The 14,471-nt window shown below is 49.1% G+C and overlaps 1 protein-coding gene across 5 annotated transcripts in view; it reads left to right on the forward strand.

The window, feature by feature from the left end:
• The window catches only part of TEX264 (testis expressed 264, ER-phagy receptor), a 167,907-nt gene that overhangs the window by 141,689 nt on the left and 11,747 nt on the right, over window positions 1-14,471 (forward strand). The gene's annotated exons all lie outside the window — the stretch shown is intronic.

Raw genomic sequence — 14,471 nt, forward strand, 5'->3', positions numbered from 1 at the left:
GCGACTTATTGATGATTGCTGCGTGTATCCCAGTTGAGTAGTTTGCGGGCAATTTTTATTTTTATTTTTTCGAATTTGACTTGTGTGAAGGGGTTTCCCGCCTTTGAGAGGCCAACATTTATGGAGGTTGCCCGAGTAATAAACCACAAAAGCAGTCGTCAACTTTTCTGGCGATTCATCGATTTAATCAACTAAAACCGCTCGCAGTTCTAGAATGTACCGATTACATGTAACGTGGAAAGAGTCAGTCCTGCCTGTATAACTTCAGCAAATGCAGGCACTTGCCCTCCCCCTTCATAGAGCAGTAAGTTACAGTGTGTGTGTATGTGTGCGCGTTTATATATGTACGTGCGTGCTCACAAACGGAGCGACAGAGGGCACAGGAGCGACGCTCACAACAACGAGCGGAGCGCCATGCGGCTGAAATGCAGCAAGTTAGCGCAGTAGGGGAGCACAGGTGGTGCATCTGCCAGTCTTCTCAGTCGTCAACCCACGGCACCTGGGTCTGTTCCCTGACATTCTGCCAGCGAGCCTTGGACACTTCAAAGGCTCTTCAAAGGCTCTCCTCAAAGTGCACCTTGCCTGGCACAAGCACTGTGGTGATGCCACCACCATTTAGTGGCGATTGGCAGCTGTTGTTTTGTTGGACTCACAAACATTAGCTTCTTTGAAAATAAAACATTTCATTTTTAAATAGCCAGTTTTTTTAAGGACACATCACACAATTACTACGTACACCACCCCCCCCACACCCAGCAATCACACATTCGTGGTTTTTTGTTGTTGCTGCAATCGTTGTGCAGAAGGCCGTTCATTCAAAAAACGAACTCCTTGGTGGACATCACCATTGGACCGTCTAAAAATACATCCCGACCATTGCCATCACCGATCACGTTAGCTCCATTTCAGAGGGTTTTTTTTCTTGTCAAACCCCGTCGGGAGAGGGGGGGGGGGAGCAGGGGGGGGGGGGGATCCCTGCCTCATGCACTATTAAAAGGCTGACATACTCCTCGGCAGAAGCACAGCTAGCCAGCCTTTAACACTTCCACCTACTTTGGGAATTTCCTTTCCTCGCCCTGAGGCTCGTGCCAAATTATTTTGCTGTCATTTCAGCCGTACGGGGGGCGGGGAAGGGCAAACAGCAGCGGTGTTTTTCGAGAAACCCCCGTTTGGAGGCGCACGTTGCGCCCACTACGTTTCTCGTCCCCCCGCCCGCCAGCGAAATCGGAGGCGCAAATTATAGAACGGACGCACGGGGAGACCGTCCTGAATTTCGCCGTGAATTTGCCGAGGATTTGCGGTTCTGGGGGTGGGGGGGGGGGTTAACAGTGTTCAGTTGTCCACGAGGGTTCGGATGTCCAGTTGCAACCCTTTGTTAAAATATTTATGAAGCAACCCCCCCCCCACACACCATGCCTCGCCACAAGGATGCTGGCGGCCACGCCGACATAATGGGAGTGGTGTTTGCTTCGATAAATTCTTGAACCTCATCAAAGAGGGCTTATTGTGACGTTTTTTATGTTAATTAATTTTTTTCAAAAGTAAACATCTGAAGCAAGAGAAAAACAATGTTTAATTCCACATGTCCACATGTACTAGGTGCCATTTACGATGTAACTTCTTTTTTTCAGACAGCTTCACCAGATTTAGGCGGTTACCATTTGGTACGAAATTGTAAATTCCAGCCCTTTGTCAATCCACTGCTGGATGAAGGCCTTCCCCACCCCGTGGTGGGGATGCATATATTTGTATTTTTAAAAATATTTAAGTGAAAAATACTGAATAACTTTTGAATAAAAAATTGTGTGGCCAATGCTGACCAAGCTGAGACCATCAAGCTAGGTTTAATTACCCAAGACTTTAAAACAAATTTAAGCACAGGTGGCTGATGCCAGGGTTCAAAGCCAGGATCTCAGCGACGCTGGCTCAGTGAACTGATCTCTGATCCACCCGGCCACTCTCACAACCAATAGAGTTTGTGGCCAAGATCGGTCAAGTCAAAGACAGACTGTTAGAGCAAGTGCTGTTAGCGAGCACTTATGAAGGCCGGCATAGCAATTGTGGGGGTGAGTGGCCAGCACCACGCTTGGCCGCCTTTGTCTCCCGAGTGCTAATGTTTGCAGACCACACGAGGTACTGATTTGAGGCTGAGTCGATCTAAGGGAGGGCCAGGACCAGTTCAGATAACTGTCACACTGGTGTTGGCTCTGAGCGGGAATCGAACTCTGGCCGCCGGGTTTGTAGCGAAGCACGCTAACTCGCCACACTACCGCTCCCCACACAAGAACACACACACATCGGCATGGTTTCTTTACGAGCAACTCGTGCTACCTGTATTAATATCCTCACTGCTGGAGAGATATTTGCTGTGCAGTATTGTTGTCTGCATGTGATGCTCATGGTCGACAGAGATAGGGGGGTTTAATGTCCTCGCTGTGCCCATCAATCTTGCATGCTGGATGCACAGGGTTAGTGGCTTTGCGAGATCTCGGCAGGAGATGCCGGGGATAGGGTACCCAGTTCGCAGTAATCAATAACGACACTCCAAACACCCAGCACGTACCGTAATTATCCCACTAACTGTGCACCCTCAAATAAGCGTTAAGTGCACGCAGCTTGATTTTAAACACCCGTTGCTCGCTCGTTTGCTTCCGCAAAACTGCATTCCTTCTCGTTACGACGCAGTAACACTTTTATAACTGACAGTTAAACACGATCAAAATTGCATGAACTCTGTGCTGCAGAGCACCAGGGGTTAGGCAGAACGGTTTTCATAGCAGAATTGAAATCTACTCCCACCAGGCTTCCTCTTGACAGTTTAAATCAGTTATCATAACTCTCCGGTGTGTGATCGTGTACCGCATGTTGTCCGGCACGGTGTCCTGCATTTTACTCCGCGTGCTGGGAGCTTGTTCGGGAAGCTCAGCGGTCCCTGCACGTGGAGCGAAAACGTCAGACACCTTATCGAACAAATCCGCAACACAACCCTGACAACGTGTCCGCAACAACCGCACAAACCCTCCACGGCAGTGCCAGTTGCCGTTGTTCCTGCGATATTGTTACAAAGCGAGGCGTCATTCCATGGTACGAATTGATCGCCGTAATGCACATCCTACGTGGGTTAAAAACTTAAAAACACTCCGGCTCATAATGACCATGATGCAGAACTCTGCGATTCTCTCCCAGTGGGAAATAATCCTTTGATGCAGATGGGGAAAAGTGATTGCAACTTAATTGGAAGGAATTAGGCAGCCGCTAAATTGTTTATTAAGGCGCGTGTAAAACTCTTGTTGTGGCGCTGTCCCCACAGTGCAGTCATCGCGCCTACCGGCGGCCACGGGTGCTGCCGATTCCGTCAAAAGTGCCGTGCGCCAAAAAGCCAAGGAATCGTTGCATTTATCCGGTGAAAACTCCAGAAGTTCAGATAGCCACACAAAGGCAATGAGCACGGTTGGCTACGTACGGTGCGAAAGAAGTTCGGAGTGCATGCATGCGCGCGTACGAGTCACCGTTACCCACAAAAAGGTGAAAGCGACGCGGAAGACAAATTGACAGCCGCCGCAAAAAACCTAGGGGCTGCGTAAAGGGACACGTGCACAGAGGTGGTAACGGGCGCTTAAAAAATAACATCTCTCGAGAAAACGGCAGTCGATGGGGAGTGCATAGTGCACTGTGCCATAAGGAAATTCAACCACATTCAGCTTGGATAACTATACTAGGCTTGAAAAAATAAGAATAGGTTTTACCCTTTCTGGCAATAAAACAGCAGGTGTTAAGGTGTTCAAACACCAAATATAAACCTTTTGCAAGGATTCAAGTAACTACATTAAGCACACACGGTACTCGTGGTGAACATGCAAACAAACATGCTCTGACAATATATGGCATTGTGTTTGAAGCTGATTGGCCTACACCAGAGACAGCCTTCTTTCGGGCCTTGTCTCAGCAGTGTGAGACCAGCGAACGCCAGAAAGGGTGAAACCTATTCTTATATTTTCATACTTTGATACTGGCAAAAGAGGTCCCATTTTGTTATACTAAGCTTCCTTGGGTTGTCGGGGAAACTCCCATCCCGTGGGCACCGAGGTGCGATGCCCCTGGCTCACCAGCAGAATGCAGTCCAGCAAAGTGTGGACCTATATCGTTCGTCCCTTCTGCGTGGGATAAAGTGTTACCCCCCCCCCTCCCTCGCAACGTGTGGGTTTTATTCTGGGTGCTTCGGTTTCTTCTCGATTGTATAAACACTTGCTCATTCGTTGAAATTTTTTTATGGGGATGGCATCGACGGGGGGGTCGGGGGGGCAGACGCATCTCATTGTTGCCGCGCGGCACTCCCGTTTGGTTGCTCTCTGTCGTGCGGAGTAAAGCGCCGCCCCCTCTCTGTGATCCCATAAACGCCGGGCCCCGTACTTTGCGGAATACCGCACCTTGCTCAGGACGAGCGCACGCGTGCCGTTTGTCAGCGGCGCGAGGGAGCTCGATGCGCGACTCGACAACTCGCTAAACCTGAACCCTGACCCCGCAAGGCATGCTGCTCAAGGCTACCTGCCCATTGGCGTATCGGCCGTCGCCGCTGACCCAGCCGCTGCGGCACAGTTGCGGTTGGCAGCCCTTGCTGGTGTGGCCTCCGTGTTCGATTACGCCGGGGATCTGGGTTCGGGATCTGTGTGCGAGGCGCACGCTCGTTAATCCCTGAAACTTGCATCCTTTGAGGAACTCGGATCGGTACTTTGGCCGCACAGCCCATCGGGGTTTTGAGATGCTCGGTTATTTTTGAGCCTAATGAGGTGTTCATAATTGATTGCTTTAAATGCGTACGCTTTTTTTTCCTATCTTGGAACCCTTTGCTGCTACCAGTCGGTGATAAATTATTTCTCGCCCCGCTGCTATTTTTGGAATGAAATTCTGCCACTATTTAATGACTTCTGCATGCAAATGTATCGCTTTTTTTTTGGTCAAGCAAAAATCATTGTCTAAGTGCCAATTATACCTTTTGAAAATCATATGCAAAGCCCTGTGGATGCCAAATTAATCCGAAGAAACGTGTGACATGCGTATGCGTGGAATAAGTACGGCTCATTATTTTTTTCCCATTTACTGTTTTTGGCAGTTCGAGCATCTTATTGTAGAAGCACCCGTTGACTGTGTCGCTGAAAATCCATTTTTTTTCCAGCTGTGAAAAACACAGGAGAATTTCCCACACGGACACACTTAACCGCGAGGACACATCTAAAGTTCCAGTGCTGGGGCTACCAGAATGCCTCTTTGAGCAGGACATCAATATTTGACACAAATTTCTTTCATAACATCAAAGGGCACATGTTAATAAGACTGAGACTTCACATCCTGGAAACCCCCCCCCCCCTCTAAATATTCAAACGTTTTCTGCCCCAGAGAAATACCGACAGGTGGGTCCGCATCAAGCAACTCTCGCCCACCGCCCGCCAACCCCACCGCTGTAAACACCTCGCCACTGTACTCCATTGCCCTTTCTCCTCCCCCCCCCGCCCCCCCAGCAAAGTGAAAAGCCCACCTTGCTAAGCCGAACAACCCCGTCCGAATGTGTCAAAAATTAATGGCGCCCTGGACTCGCAGCGCATTAAACCTTCATGCGCGGAAACCACCCACGCCGGTGCTCATGCCTGCGCTGTCTGCTTCGCTCGCCCATAAAGATGATTCGGGCTTGCAGATGGACGTCGGGCACAGCCTTGCGCAACCCCGAGCTTTGGTCACTGACGGATCTCAATCGCACCGGCGGGGCCATTTACGAAACCGGCTTGACCTTGCGGGTCACGCGCATAGGGATGAGCCCGTGCGGTTGTAAGTGGTGGGGGAAGTCACCAATGCTGTTGCAATAACAAAAGGTAATCGAGTATAAATGGGCTGTACACGTCGTGAGAAGCGACTGACGGGACAACTTCGTCGTCAGGCCTTTAATCCAGACCCATGCCGTAGGCCGAAGACAGGTCCACAAAGACTGCACCAATCTTGGGTTTCTTCCGACGTCTGGCCTTGATGATGTGCGTTGCAGGGGCCAAAACTTGGTCGCAGCAACTACGTTTAGGCCAGTATCACGCTTGTTCTGCGGGGGTCACTGCATCGATGAGAGGGCTGCTTCTCTCGAGCATGATGCATTCCAGGAGTTTGTAGGTCATGTACAGAAATAATAACAGCCTATTTGCTCCCCCGGGTTATCGATCGGTTTTGCCCAGTTTGAAGATGGTACTAACTGTTGCCTCACGCCATACCTTTGTGATGGATTCGGATTCCATGGTTTTGGTGTAGAGTTTTGTCCACCACTGGAGGCCTTCATTGCGGCTAAACTGGTTGGTAACGGATATGAACTGGGTAACGACAGCGGTGGATTCTGGCAGTAGTAGTCCTCAGTTCTCTGCCCTGCGATGTAAAGATTTTGAGCGTGAAATAATTCATCGAATCAAATCGATTCATACGCTCACAGTACGTGCATGGGATCCGGCAAGTAAGAATGTGTCATTCACAGTTTGTGAAAATTAGATGCAAACCATATGCAAATATTACCTTTTGGCTAATGGAACATGCGAGAAAGAACGAAACAGAATGTACAAGGCAGAGATTAAAACGAAATGTGAAAACAAGGTTGAAAAAAAATAATCTCTTCTGGAATGCTATATCATTAGTCGCCATGAGAATATTGGCCTCCGCATTTCATAAAAGGTGAACGTGCATCCCTGCAGTGTTTTATTGAAGCCACTGCTGGCGGAATGGCCTCCCGTACGGGGAGCGCTAGAGGGTATTTTTGCCCTTCTCTTCCACACTGGCCAGACATCTTGGGTGCCGCGGTGGCCGAGATGTTATCTGTCTCGCCTGATGTGCAGGAGGTCGTGGGTTCGATCCCTACCATGACCTGTGCTGTATATTTGGAGTTTGCTTGCTCTCCCCCGTGGTCACGTGGATTTCTCTGGGTCCTCCGGCTTTTCCCTCCACATTTAGAATTTAACATCACGCGTTTAGAGTATTTGGCTGCACTCAATTTCCACGTGATAAGCCGCTTGGTTAAGCTCTGATTTGTGGCCAGGTCACTTCTGAAAAAGAGCCATGTAGCTCAGTGGGCCTTTAGCTGGTAAAATAGAACTTTTTTTGAAATAGTTTTAGTTTATTGGAAGGGGTGGGAGTGCCCACATTTGATCCCACCAACACACGATCTGCCGCTCGACTGTGGCCTACCCGCTCATACTTCCGCCCTTAAAAAAAGCCCCCAAAAAAAATTCCTTTGAAAACGCCAGTCGGGGGAGAAAAAAATGCACGTAATACATTTCAAGCTAAAAGTTGAGCTCCTTAGTTAGCATTACATGCCGATAAAAATTTTCCGCAACAATAAACGGTGGCATGGCATTAGGCGCCGCGATGTTAAGCTTCCTCCACGGTAATTGAATCACACTTTACAGCGCGCTCTGCCTGATGCTCGCAGAAGCTTCAACCATGTGGCAACAACTCCCAGCGGCTCAGCATTATTATTATTATTATTTCGGCACGGCTCTATCGCCACACGGCACAATATCGCCGCTTGTGAAAAGGTTACGGTGTCTCATACTTTGTCACTGCACCGGCCCGATTTTTCTTCATTATTACATTACCATACGAGTTTCAGTTAAATAGTAATATGTGTGAGTGATGTGAGGCTTATCCCCCTCCTCTCTTGACACTAGCATTATTTATTTTATTCAAATATCCCCCCCCACCCACCTCTTCCGCTGCCCCCCACCACTGAAAGAATCTTCTGTTATTGCCACCTTGAATGCACATTTTGAATGTAAAGCAGTCAGATCGTTCGAAGATCTGCCGGTTCGCTCGAGTCACTCGCTCGGCCAGCCTCCTCGTCGCCGACCCTTAACCACGTCGCTGTGACCCTTCTCTCATTGGCTTCCTCCGCCCGTTTTGAGAGTGCTCGGTGCTACCGGACGGCTTCGTCGCGCCCGCACACACCGCGTTCAACCACCAGACTGCGGGCCACAGCAAACTCGCTCAACTCGCCCTTCACTCACCCGCACGCTCGCCCCCTCTCGCCACGCTGCAGGTCGCAACGCTTCTCTTTCTGCTGCCTCCCTCGCACTGCTCCGCTTGGGAATTCCCCTCCTTCCATCGTCTCTCTTCTTCTTCTCTTCTGATCGCCACTCGATTCAAGACCTGCGTTGGCGCTCATCTGTTATGCAACGTTGACGGTGCTGTTTGTTGCTGGCCGCTTGACGCGTGAGATCTCTGTGCCTGTGCTCAGCAGCTGTGTTTAACAAAGGAAATGTGTATCTTTCTTGAACACCTGTACGCCATTAGTTTTTCTTCCGATTTCGTTCCGATGACATCATCGGAACGTAACCGGATTAAAAACTTCAATGAAATAACTTTATCGCTACCGAGGCTCCCACAAGGCCATGCGGGAGGGCGTGTGGCACGGTTTGTGGTACCAGCTCTCGTAGCGCGCGGTCATGTCCATACAGTTCTCTGCTGTGAATACAGTGTCTTTAAAAACAGCGGCGCTATGCCTCTCCAAATAAAAAATAATGCTGAACCGCTTGCAGGCTCCGAGTTTCAGTAAACGGGACCCACGCTGCAACTCGCAGTCATCTCGGAACGGGAAAGGGTTAATATATATTTTTAAATGCATGTCTATGCGTGGCTTGGGTTTGGTACCAGCCTCTGTAGATGGTTAAGACCTAATAATGAAAGGTTGTCTATGACCAAATCACCCAGATATGCAATCTCGTCAGATCTCGAAAGCTAAGCAAGGTTGAGCCTGGATAGTGCTTGGATGGGTGGTTGCCGTATACACATGTTCTGATAGACCTGAGGGTCATTGTGGCCGCCATCACTGCAACAGCAAAATGCTTTGTTGTACTCTCCATACTCAATCTACGCTGCCCGTCGTTACCAACCGGCACTCGCTGACTAGCATGGTGACGTATGGTCAAATGACCCCCATGACCTGCACGGTATTGGTAGGCCCTCATCCATCAGTGGATTGACAAAAAAAGGCTGGTACGTGGAATGGTTGCCACTTCTTACTATTAATAGACAAATGTTTCAGTACGTTCATCCTTACAGCACACCGAGCATTTCTATAACATGTGTAAATGCGACGACTAAAGACGCCATACAGAGTTGGGCATATTCATTTAAGAAAGGTAGGCAGAGAAGGGGGAATGGTCTTGAGCCCGAGCTTGAACAGGGTCAGGTGAGCCGACGCCATGGGCGGTTGGTGGTGGGAGGGCGATCCAGACAATGGGGGCCGCAAAGACGACCTCCTACTGGGCTTGCGGCGTTTGCGACGGGTTTGTGTCGTAGTGCCGCGCCATTGCTCGATCTGCACACCCCGTGGTGTTTTTATTTTCACGTGTACTCTTCACGTTTATATCGTTGCCTTTGTACGGCCTCTCTGTGTCGTTTATTTTTTGTTAGTCAAATTGTTGTAATCGTTTATATTATCTGAAAAATATCGGTGAGAGGGCAGACACTTTCCCACATTCACTCGGGACTCAATACAAATTGAGGAAAAAATTATTTCAGCTATTGTGCCATCCGTCCATCCACCTACATCCACCTTCTACGGCTTTCTATAGCGGCGAACCTTTATCTGCTTCACGTTATCTGCTTATACACACACTCGGTAACACTCATTTGCACATTTCTGGATGTGCGGTGTGTTGGTTGGTAACCCCCCCCCACCTCCGGCGTGCATCTGTCGCCACCGAGAGAGATCTCAGTCCTGGCCACAGAGGTGTTCAAGTGGAGACTCCGTTTCAAAGTGCGCCGTCCTTTTGTGGAGGACGTGAGGCCAGCCATCGGCCACCTGTCACGGTGCTGAGATGTAGCTATCCACCTAACACAGGTTCAGGGGTCGACAGCCAAAAAAAAAACCTCAGCGTTTCAAGAGCCGCATTGCGTGTGGACACGAGACGGTGGTGCTTAATAAATAACGTCACGGAGTCGTCCTTAAAGAACCGCAGGTTGCCGACCCCTGACCTCACACCTGGGCACCACAGTGGCGGCATTTTAACGACCTCGTCTGGTACCCAGGAGGTCGTGGGTTCGATCCCAACACCCGACGCCTGCTCTATATTTGGAGTTTGTATGTGGATCTTCTCGTGGTTGCGTGGATTTTTCTCCCGGGTCCTCCGGTTTTTCCCTCTACGTTTAGAATCACGCGTTTAGAGGATTTGTCTGCCATAGATTTCCACGTGACAAGCCACTTCGTTGAGCTATCGTTTGTGGCCAGTTCGCTTCTGAAGAAGAGCTGTATAGCTCAGTGCGCCTTAGCTGGAAAAATAACAAATAGTTCATAGTTTTCTAGGTTTACCTGCAGACGATTTAATTGCTCCATCTCTCTTGATTCCTCCCTTGTCCTTTTTTTGCCACTCCATCATTATTCTCGAGCATTGGCCCTTCCAGCGACGAGTCCTGGCCATGCCCACGTGTTTGGGTTCATTCGTAGCCCGTCGAGCTAACCGCTGTGCAACGATTCCCCCCCCCCCGCGCGTTCATTCTGTACGCTATTGAATGTAATGAAAGCATACCCGTAGCCTTTTACACGCTGTGAATATTATTAACACATCATAACTAACCACAGGTAGGGTAGGCAGAGGAGGGGGATCATATATTAACCTTACCAAATGCATTGTCGCTTCATAAAGTGGGCCCGCAGTCCTCCAATTTTCATGAAAAATCACCCTTCCGCAAAATCCTTTGGAGGAAGGAAAGAAAATAATTACACTATCACTTGGCGAGAAATGTAGACCTATTTCCGACACTGCTGACATTTGCCGGAACAGCTGATGGAAATTCTGTAAGGGGAAGTTTAATTGGCATCGCCGTTTGGCACGGGGGGAGGGGAGGCGGTGGTGCAGGGTTGATGAATGGCAACGTCGTCCCATTGCTGCTGCTGCTGCTGCAGGTATTTTCCTGAGACGGGTGGCCGCGAGACTGACCGCGCTCATTAAAACCACTCGAGGTGCAAGCTCCGTGCGCTGGGTCATTTCCCCCGAACAACCGCGCCACTGTTGATGCAATTCACACGCTCTCTCGCGGACGTTTACTTTGTGCTCGGCTTTTAATGGCCGTTTAGCAATGGCCAAAATTTATTCTGATCTCGCCCGCTCGAGGAAATAAGTGCTCTTTGTCGCGGCTGCGTTTCACCGCACGGCGATAAAAATCGTGTCAAGCGGCCGGTGGGGCGCTCGTCCTTTATAAGAGCGGCGGAATAATTGAAATGAACAGCGCACAAAAGTCTTGGGAATTTATTGAACAGATCCACGAGGTTGGCGCTTGCCAACATTACGACAGAGGCGCTTCCGTACCCCCCGTGGATCTTCAAAAGGGATGCGTGTGAGTTTGCTCCAACGAAGTGGTGGGTGGGGGGGGGGTCTTGCAAACTCAGCCGATTAGCACCGTCCACAGACGTCTTCTTTTCCTTTGCCACTTTATTATTTCTAACCAAGTTCACCCGAACAGTCGGATTACGTGGAGCATGCCGCACACGCCGTGCCGTGTCAGATCCTGCGAGGGTGGGGGGGTGGAGGTGGGTGTCAAACCAATTAGAATTACGGGGCCACCTCCTTTGGACAGCACTCTGAGTTGGAGGGTGATGACCTTAAACACAGTGGCCCTGTGTACTGCGCCAGCAAGTACATGTCGACAACGTCATCGCAAGTGCTTTCATTTATCCGTCTGTCCGTTTTTAATTCGCCGTTTGTGTAGCAAGCACGAGCATCTGCCATGTGGGTACTCGATGCACAAGTGTAAAATGTAAAACCCTCCTGTTGTGTGCGACTGTGGTCACCATGGAACATACAACGATCTCGATGAAGGGGGCGTCACAGCGATACGCTTTGCTACTCCCGACGCAATTAACCCCCGACGCAATTATTTGGCTCAATAACCTCAATGTAAATGTTTAGTTATTCTACATCAAAATTAGCCGTATGAAGTAAAAGATTGACTGACTGACAAACAGATCAATGTAATGTCGCCGACATATCCTTGCCGCATAGTTTACAGTGCTGCTGTGTTTAAGGTTGTCATCCTCTGCAGCTTAATGTTCTGTCTGGAGGAATTGGCCTGTGGCTGGAATTAGTCTGGCAATAACACCACGTGAGTATTTTTTGTCTTAGAGTCAAGTAAAGACTCAAACTGCAGGACACCAGGGCCAATGCTATTGATGACAGTCAAACTGTGACCTGTGACTTTGGTACAAACGTAACAAAATGTTTGACCGTATTAGTCTCATTCATTTTCTCCCTTCTCATTCTTCCAATAAATGTTTTTATTAAGAGTTTTTGACGGTTTTGTAAAAAAAATTGACAAAATTACGTGTAATGTGGGAGACAAATTGAGGCTTGGGGAGCGGGGGTGGGTTTGGTGGTGGTGACCTAAAATCCGTACCTGAATAGCACGGTCGGCGACGTACGGTGCAAAAGAAATTCAACATGCGCACACACACAACTGTGGCATTTCATCGACGTTGCAAAGTGCAGGGGTTGGCAACCAAAATAACAAGAAGAGCCATTTTTCTCGAATTTCGGAGAAAAAAAATCTCAATATTTCAAGAGCTGCAATGCACGGGAATACGAGACGGGGTGGGCCCTTAGTAAAATAACTGCGGCTCTGGAGTCGCATGTTTGCCGACCGCTGGTCCAGTTGGTTATAGATGTTGTGGCTGTCCTGCGGATAAACCGGTCCCTGCCATAGGAATGTGGATTTCACCCACTGGCCCGGCAAAGAGGGTAGGAGCGCCGTTAGAGGGCGAGCGGCTTTCTGATGCTTTGTCTGACCCCACGACAAACGTCTCGAGACTTCGGTCACACGCCTTGCTCCGACCGATGGGCCCCCCCCCCCCCCACACGGGGTCCCACGTCGGAAAAACGCTGTCAGCTTTAATGAATGCGGCAGGGGGATTTAAATGAAGAATCTCATTACGCGATGGTGTTGAGGAAGAAAGATCGTCGGGACCTCAATTGATTGACTAAATGGGGACGCAAATGTCAGTTTGGCCATTGTGCACGGCCGTGGCGTTTCAACCGAATTTATTATTTTTACGCTTGTTTTTGTGTCAGTTTCGTCTTACAAAAAAAAACACTCCCTCGCTTTCGCCGTGCTGCACGTCTTCAAAATGGAGGGCTTCCTTTAAGCACGCAGGTGGCGGTGGTTGACAGTTTCTACCATGAGCGACGCTTTTATAAGTTATATTCTCACTTTGGCCACAACTTCCATCAGTGGGCTTTGCATGAGACCACCGGCCAAGGAGTGCTGCTTATTGAACAGTTTGCAATGTTGAAGGGTGCTTTTTTGTTTCTTTGCCATTTCATCCAGTTGCGGTGAAGCTCACAGCGATAAAAAAACCTCATTGGGTCTCGAAATATTGTCAGGAGGTGTCTGCTTGGCACAGTTGGTTACGTACGAAGTTCAACTTTACTGTTTCTCTTTGTTTCTATTGTACGCCTGTATATATTGTTTGTTTGTGTGTGGGAGAAACACTAGAGTGGTTCTGCAGAAAAGAGCAATCTATTTTCTGTTACCAACTTACATGTCTGATTTACTCCCCAAGTCATGTGCTTACACTGGTTGCGTCAGGTTTGTTTTATAACCTGTCCGCATTTAAAGCCTTTGCATGTGGTACTGTGGGATAAGCTGAAGAGGGGAGCGGTAGTGTCGTGGCTAGCGCGCTGCGCTGCGGACCCGGCGATCCGAGTTCCATTCCTGCTCACGGCCAACACCAGTGATGATTATCTTAACCGGTCGACCTAGGATCTAGTGCCTTCCCCTAGGTCGACTCAGCCTCAAACGGGAACCTGGTGCGATGTGTAAACATCGCCACTAGGGATACAAAGGGGGCCAGGCGTGGTGTTGGCAACCCACTCCCTTGTGTGGCATGCCGGCCTTCATACGTGCTTGCTAACAACACTTGCCCCAACAGTCTGTTGACGCTCTTTGGGGAATATTTGTCTTTGTAAGCTGAAGTGTGAACATCACGCTACTGTGAATATGCAGTCAAAGTTCAAAATACCTTAGGAAGGATTTCCCCCCCCCCCTTCCATCTTTTTTACTTTCATCGTTCATATGAGGGTGCTAATCTATCCGTTGTCTGTGTTTATCCCGAGTGTATTGGTGGTGCAGTGATTGGCACGCTGTGATACGAACACAGCGTTCCGAGTTTAATTCTCGGTGAATTACGGTCAAACAATCCACATGACTTACCACGCTATGTGGAGGCGTTCGTGCAGCAGTTTATTGACAAAGAACTAATGCTTATATTATTGTTGTTGCTAATTTACAATCATTCCAAACACATGGCAGGACTTCTCTTTGACCGCAGAGTTCTATTTCATTGTGCACAGCAAATTTATCACGGCATGGGATAGTGGAATAATTTAGCACACAACTCGGTAATTGGCTAATGCGGATCCTTTGTACTGCGAACCAGCCATCCTATTAAAGATGCTGAC

The sequence above is a fragment of the Petromyzon marinus genome, chromosome 36, assembly GCF_048934315.1.
Source record: "Petromyzon marinus isolate PM22_M1 ecotype Great Lakes invasive population chromosome 36, UKy_Petmar_22M1.pri1.0, whole genome shotgun sequence".
NCBI lineage: Eukaryota > Metazoa > Chordata > Hyperoartia > Petromyzontiformes > Petromyzontidae > Petromyzon > Petromyzon marinus.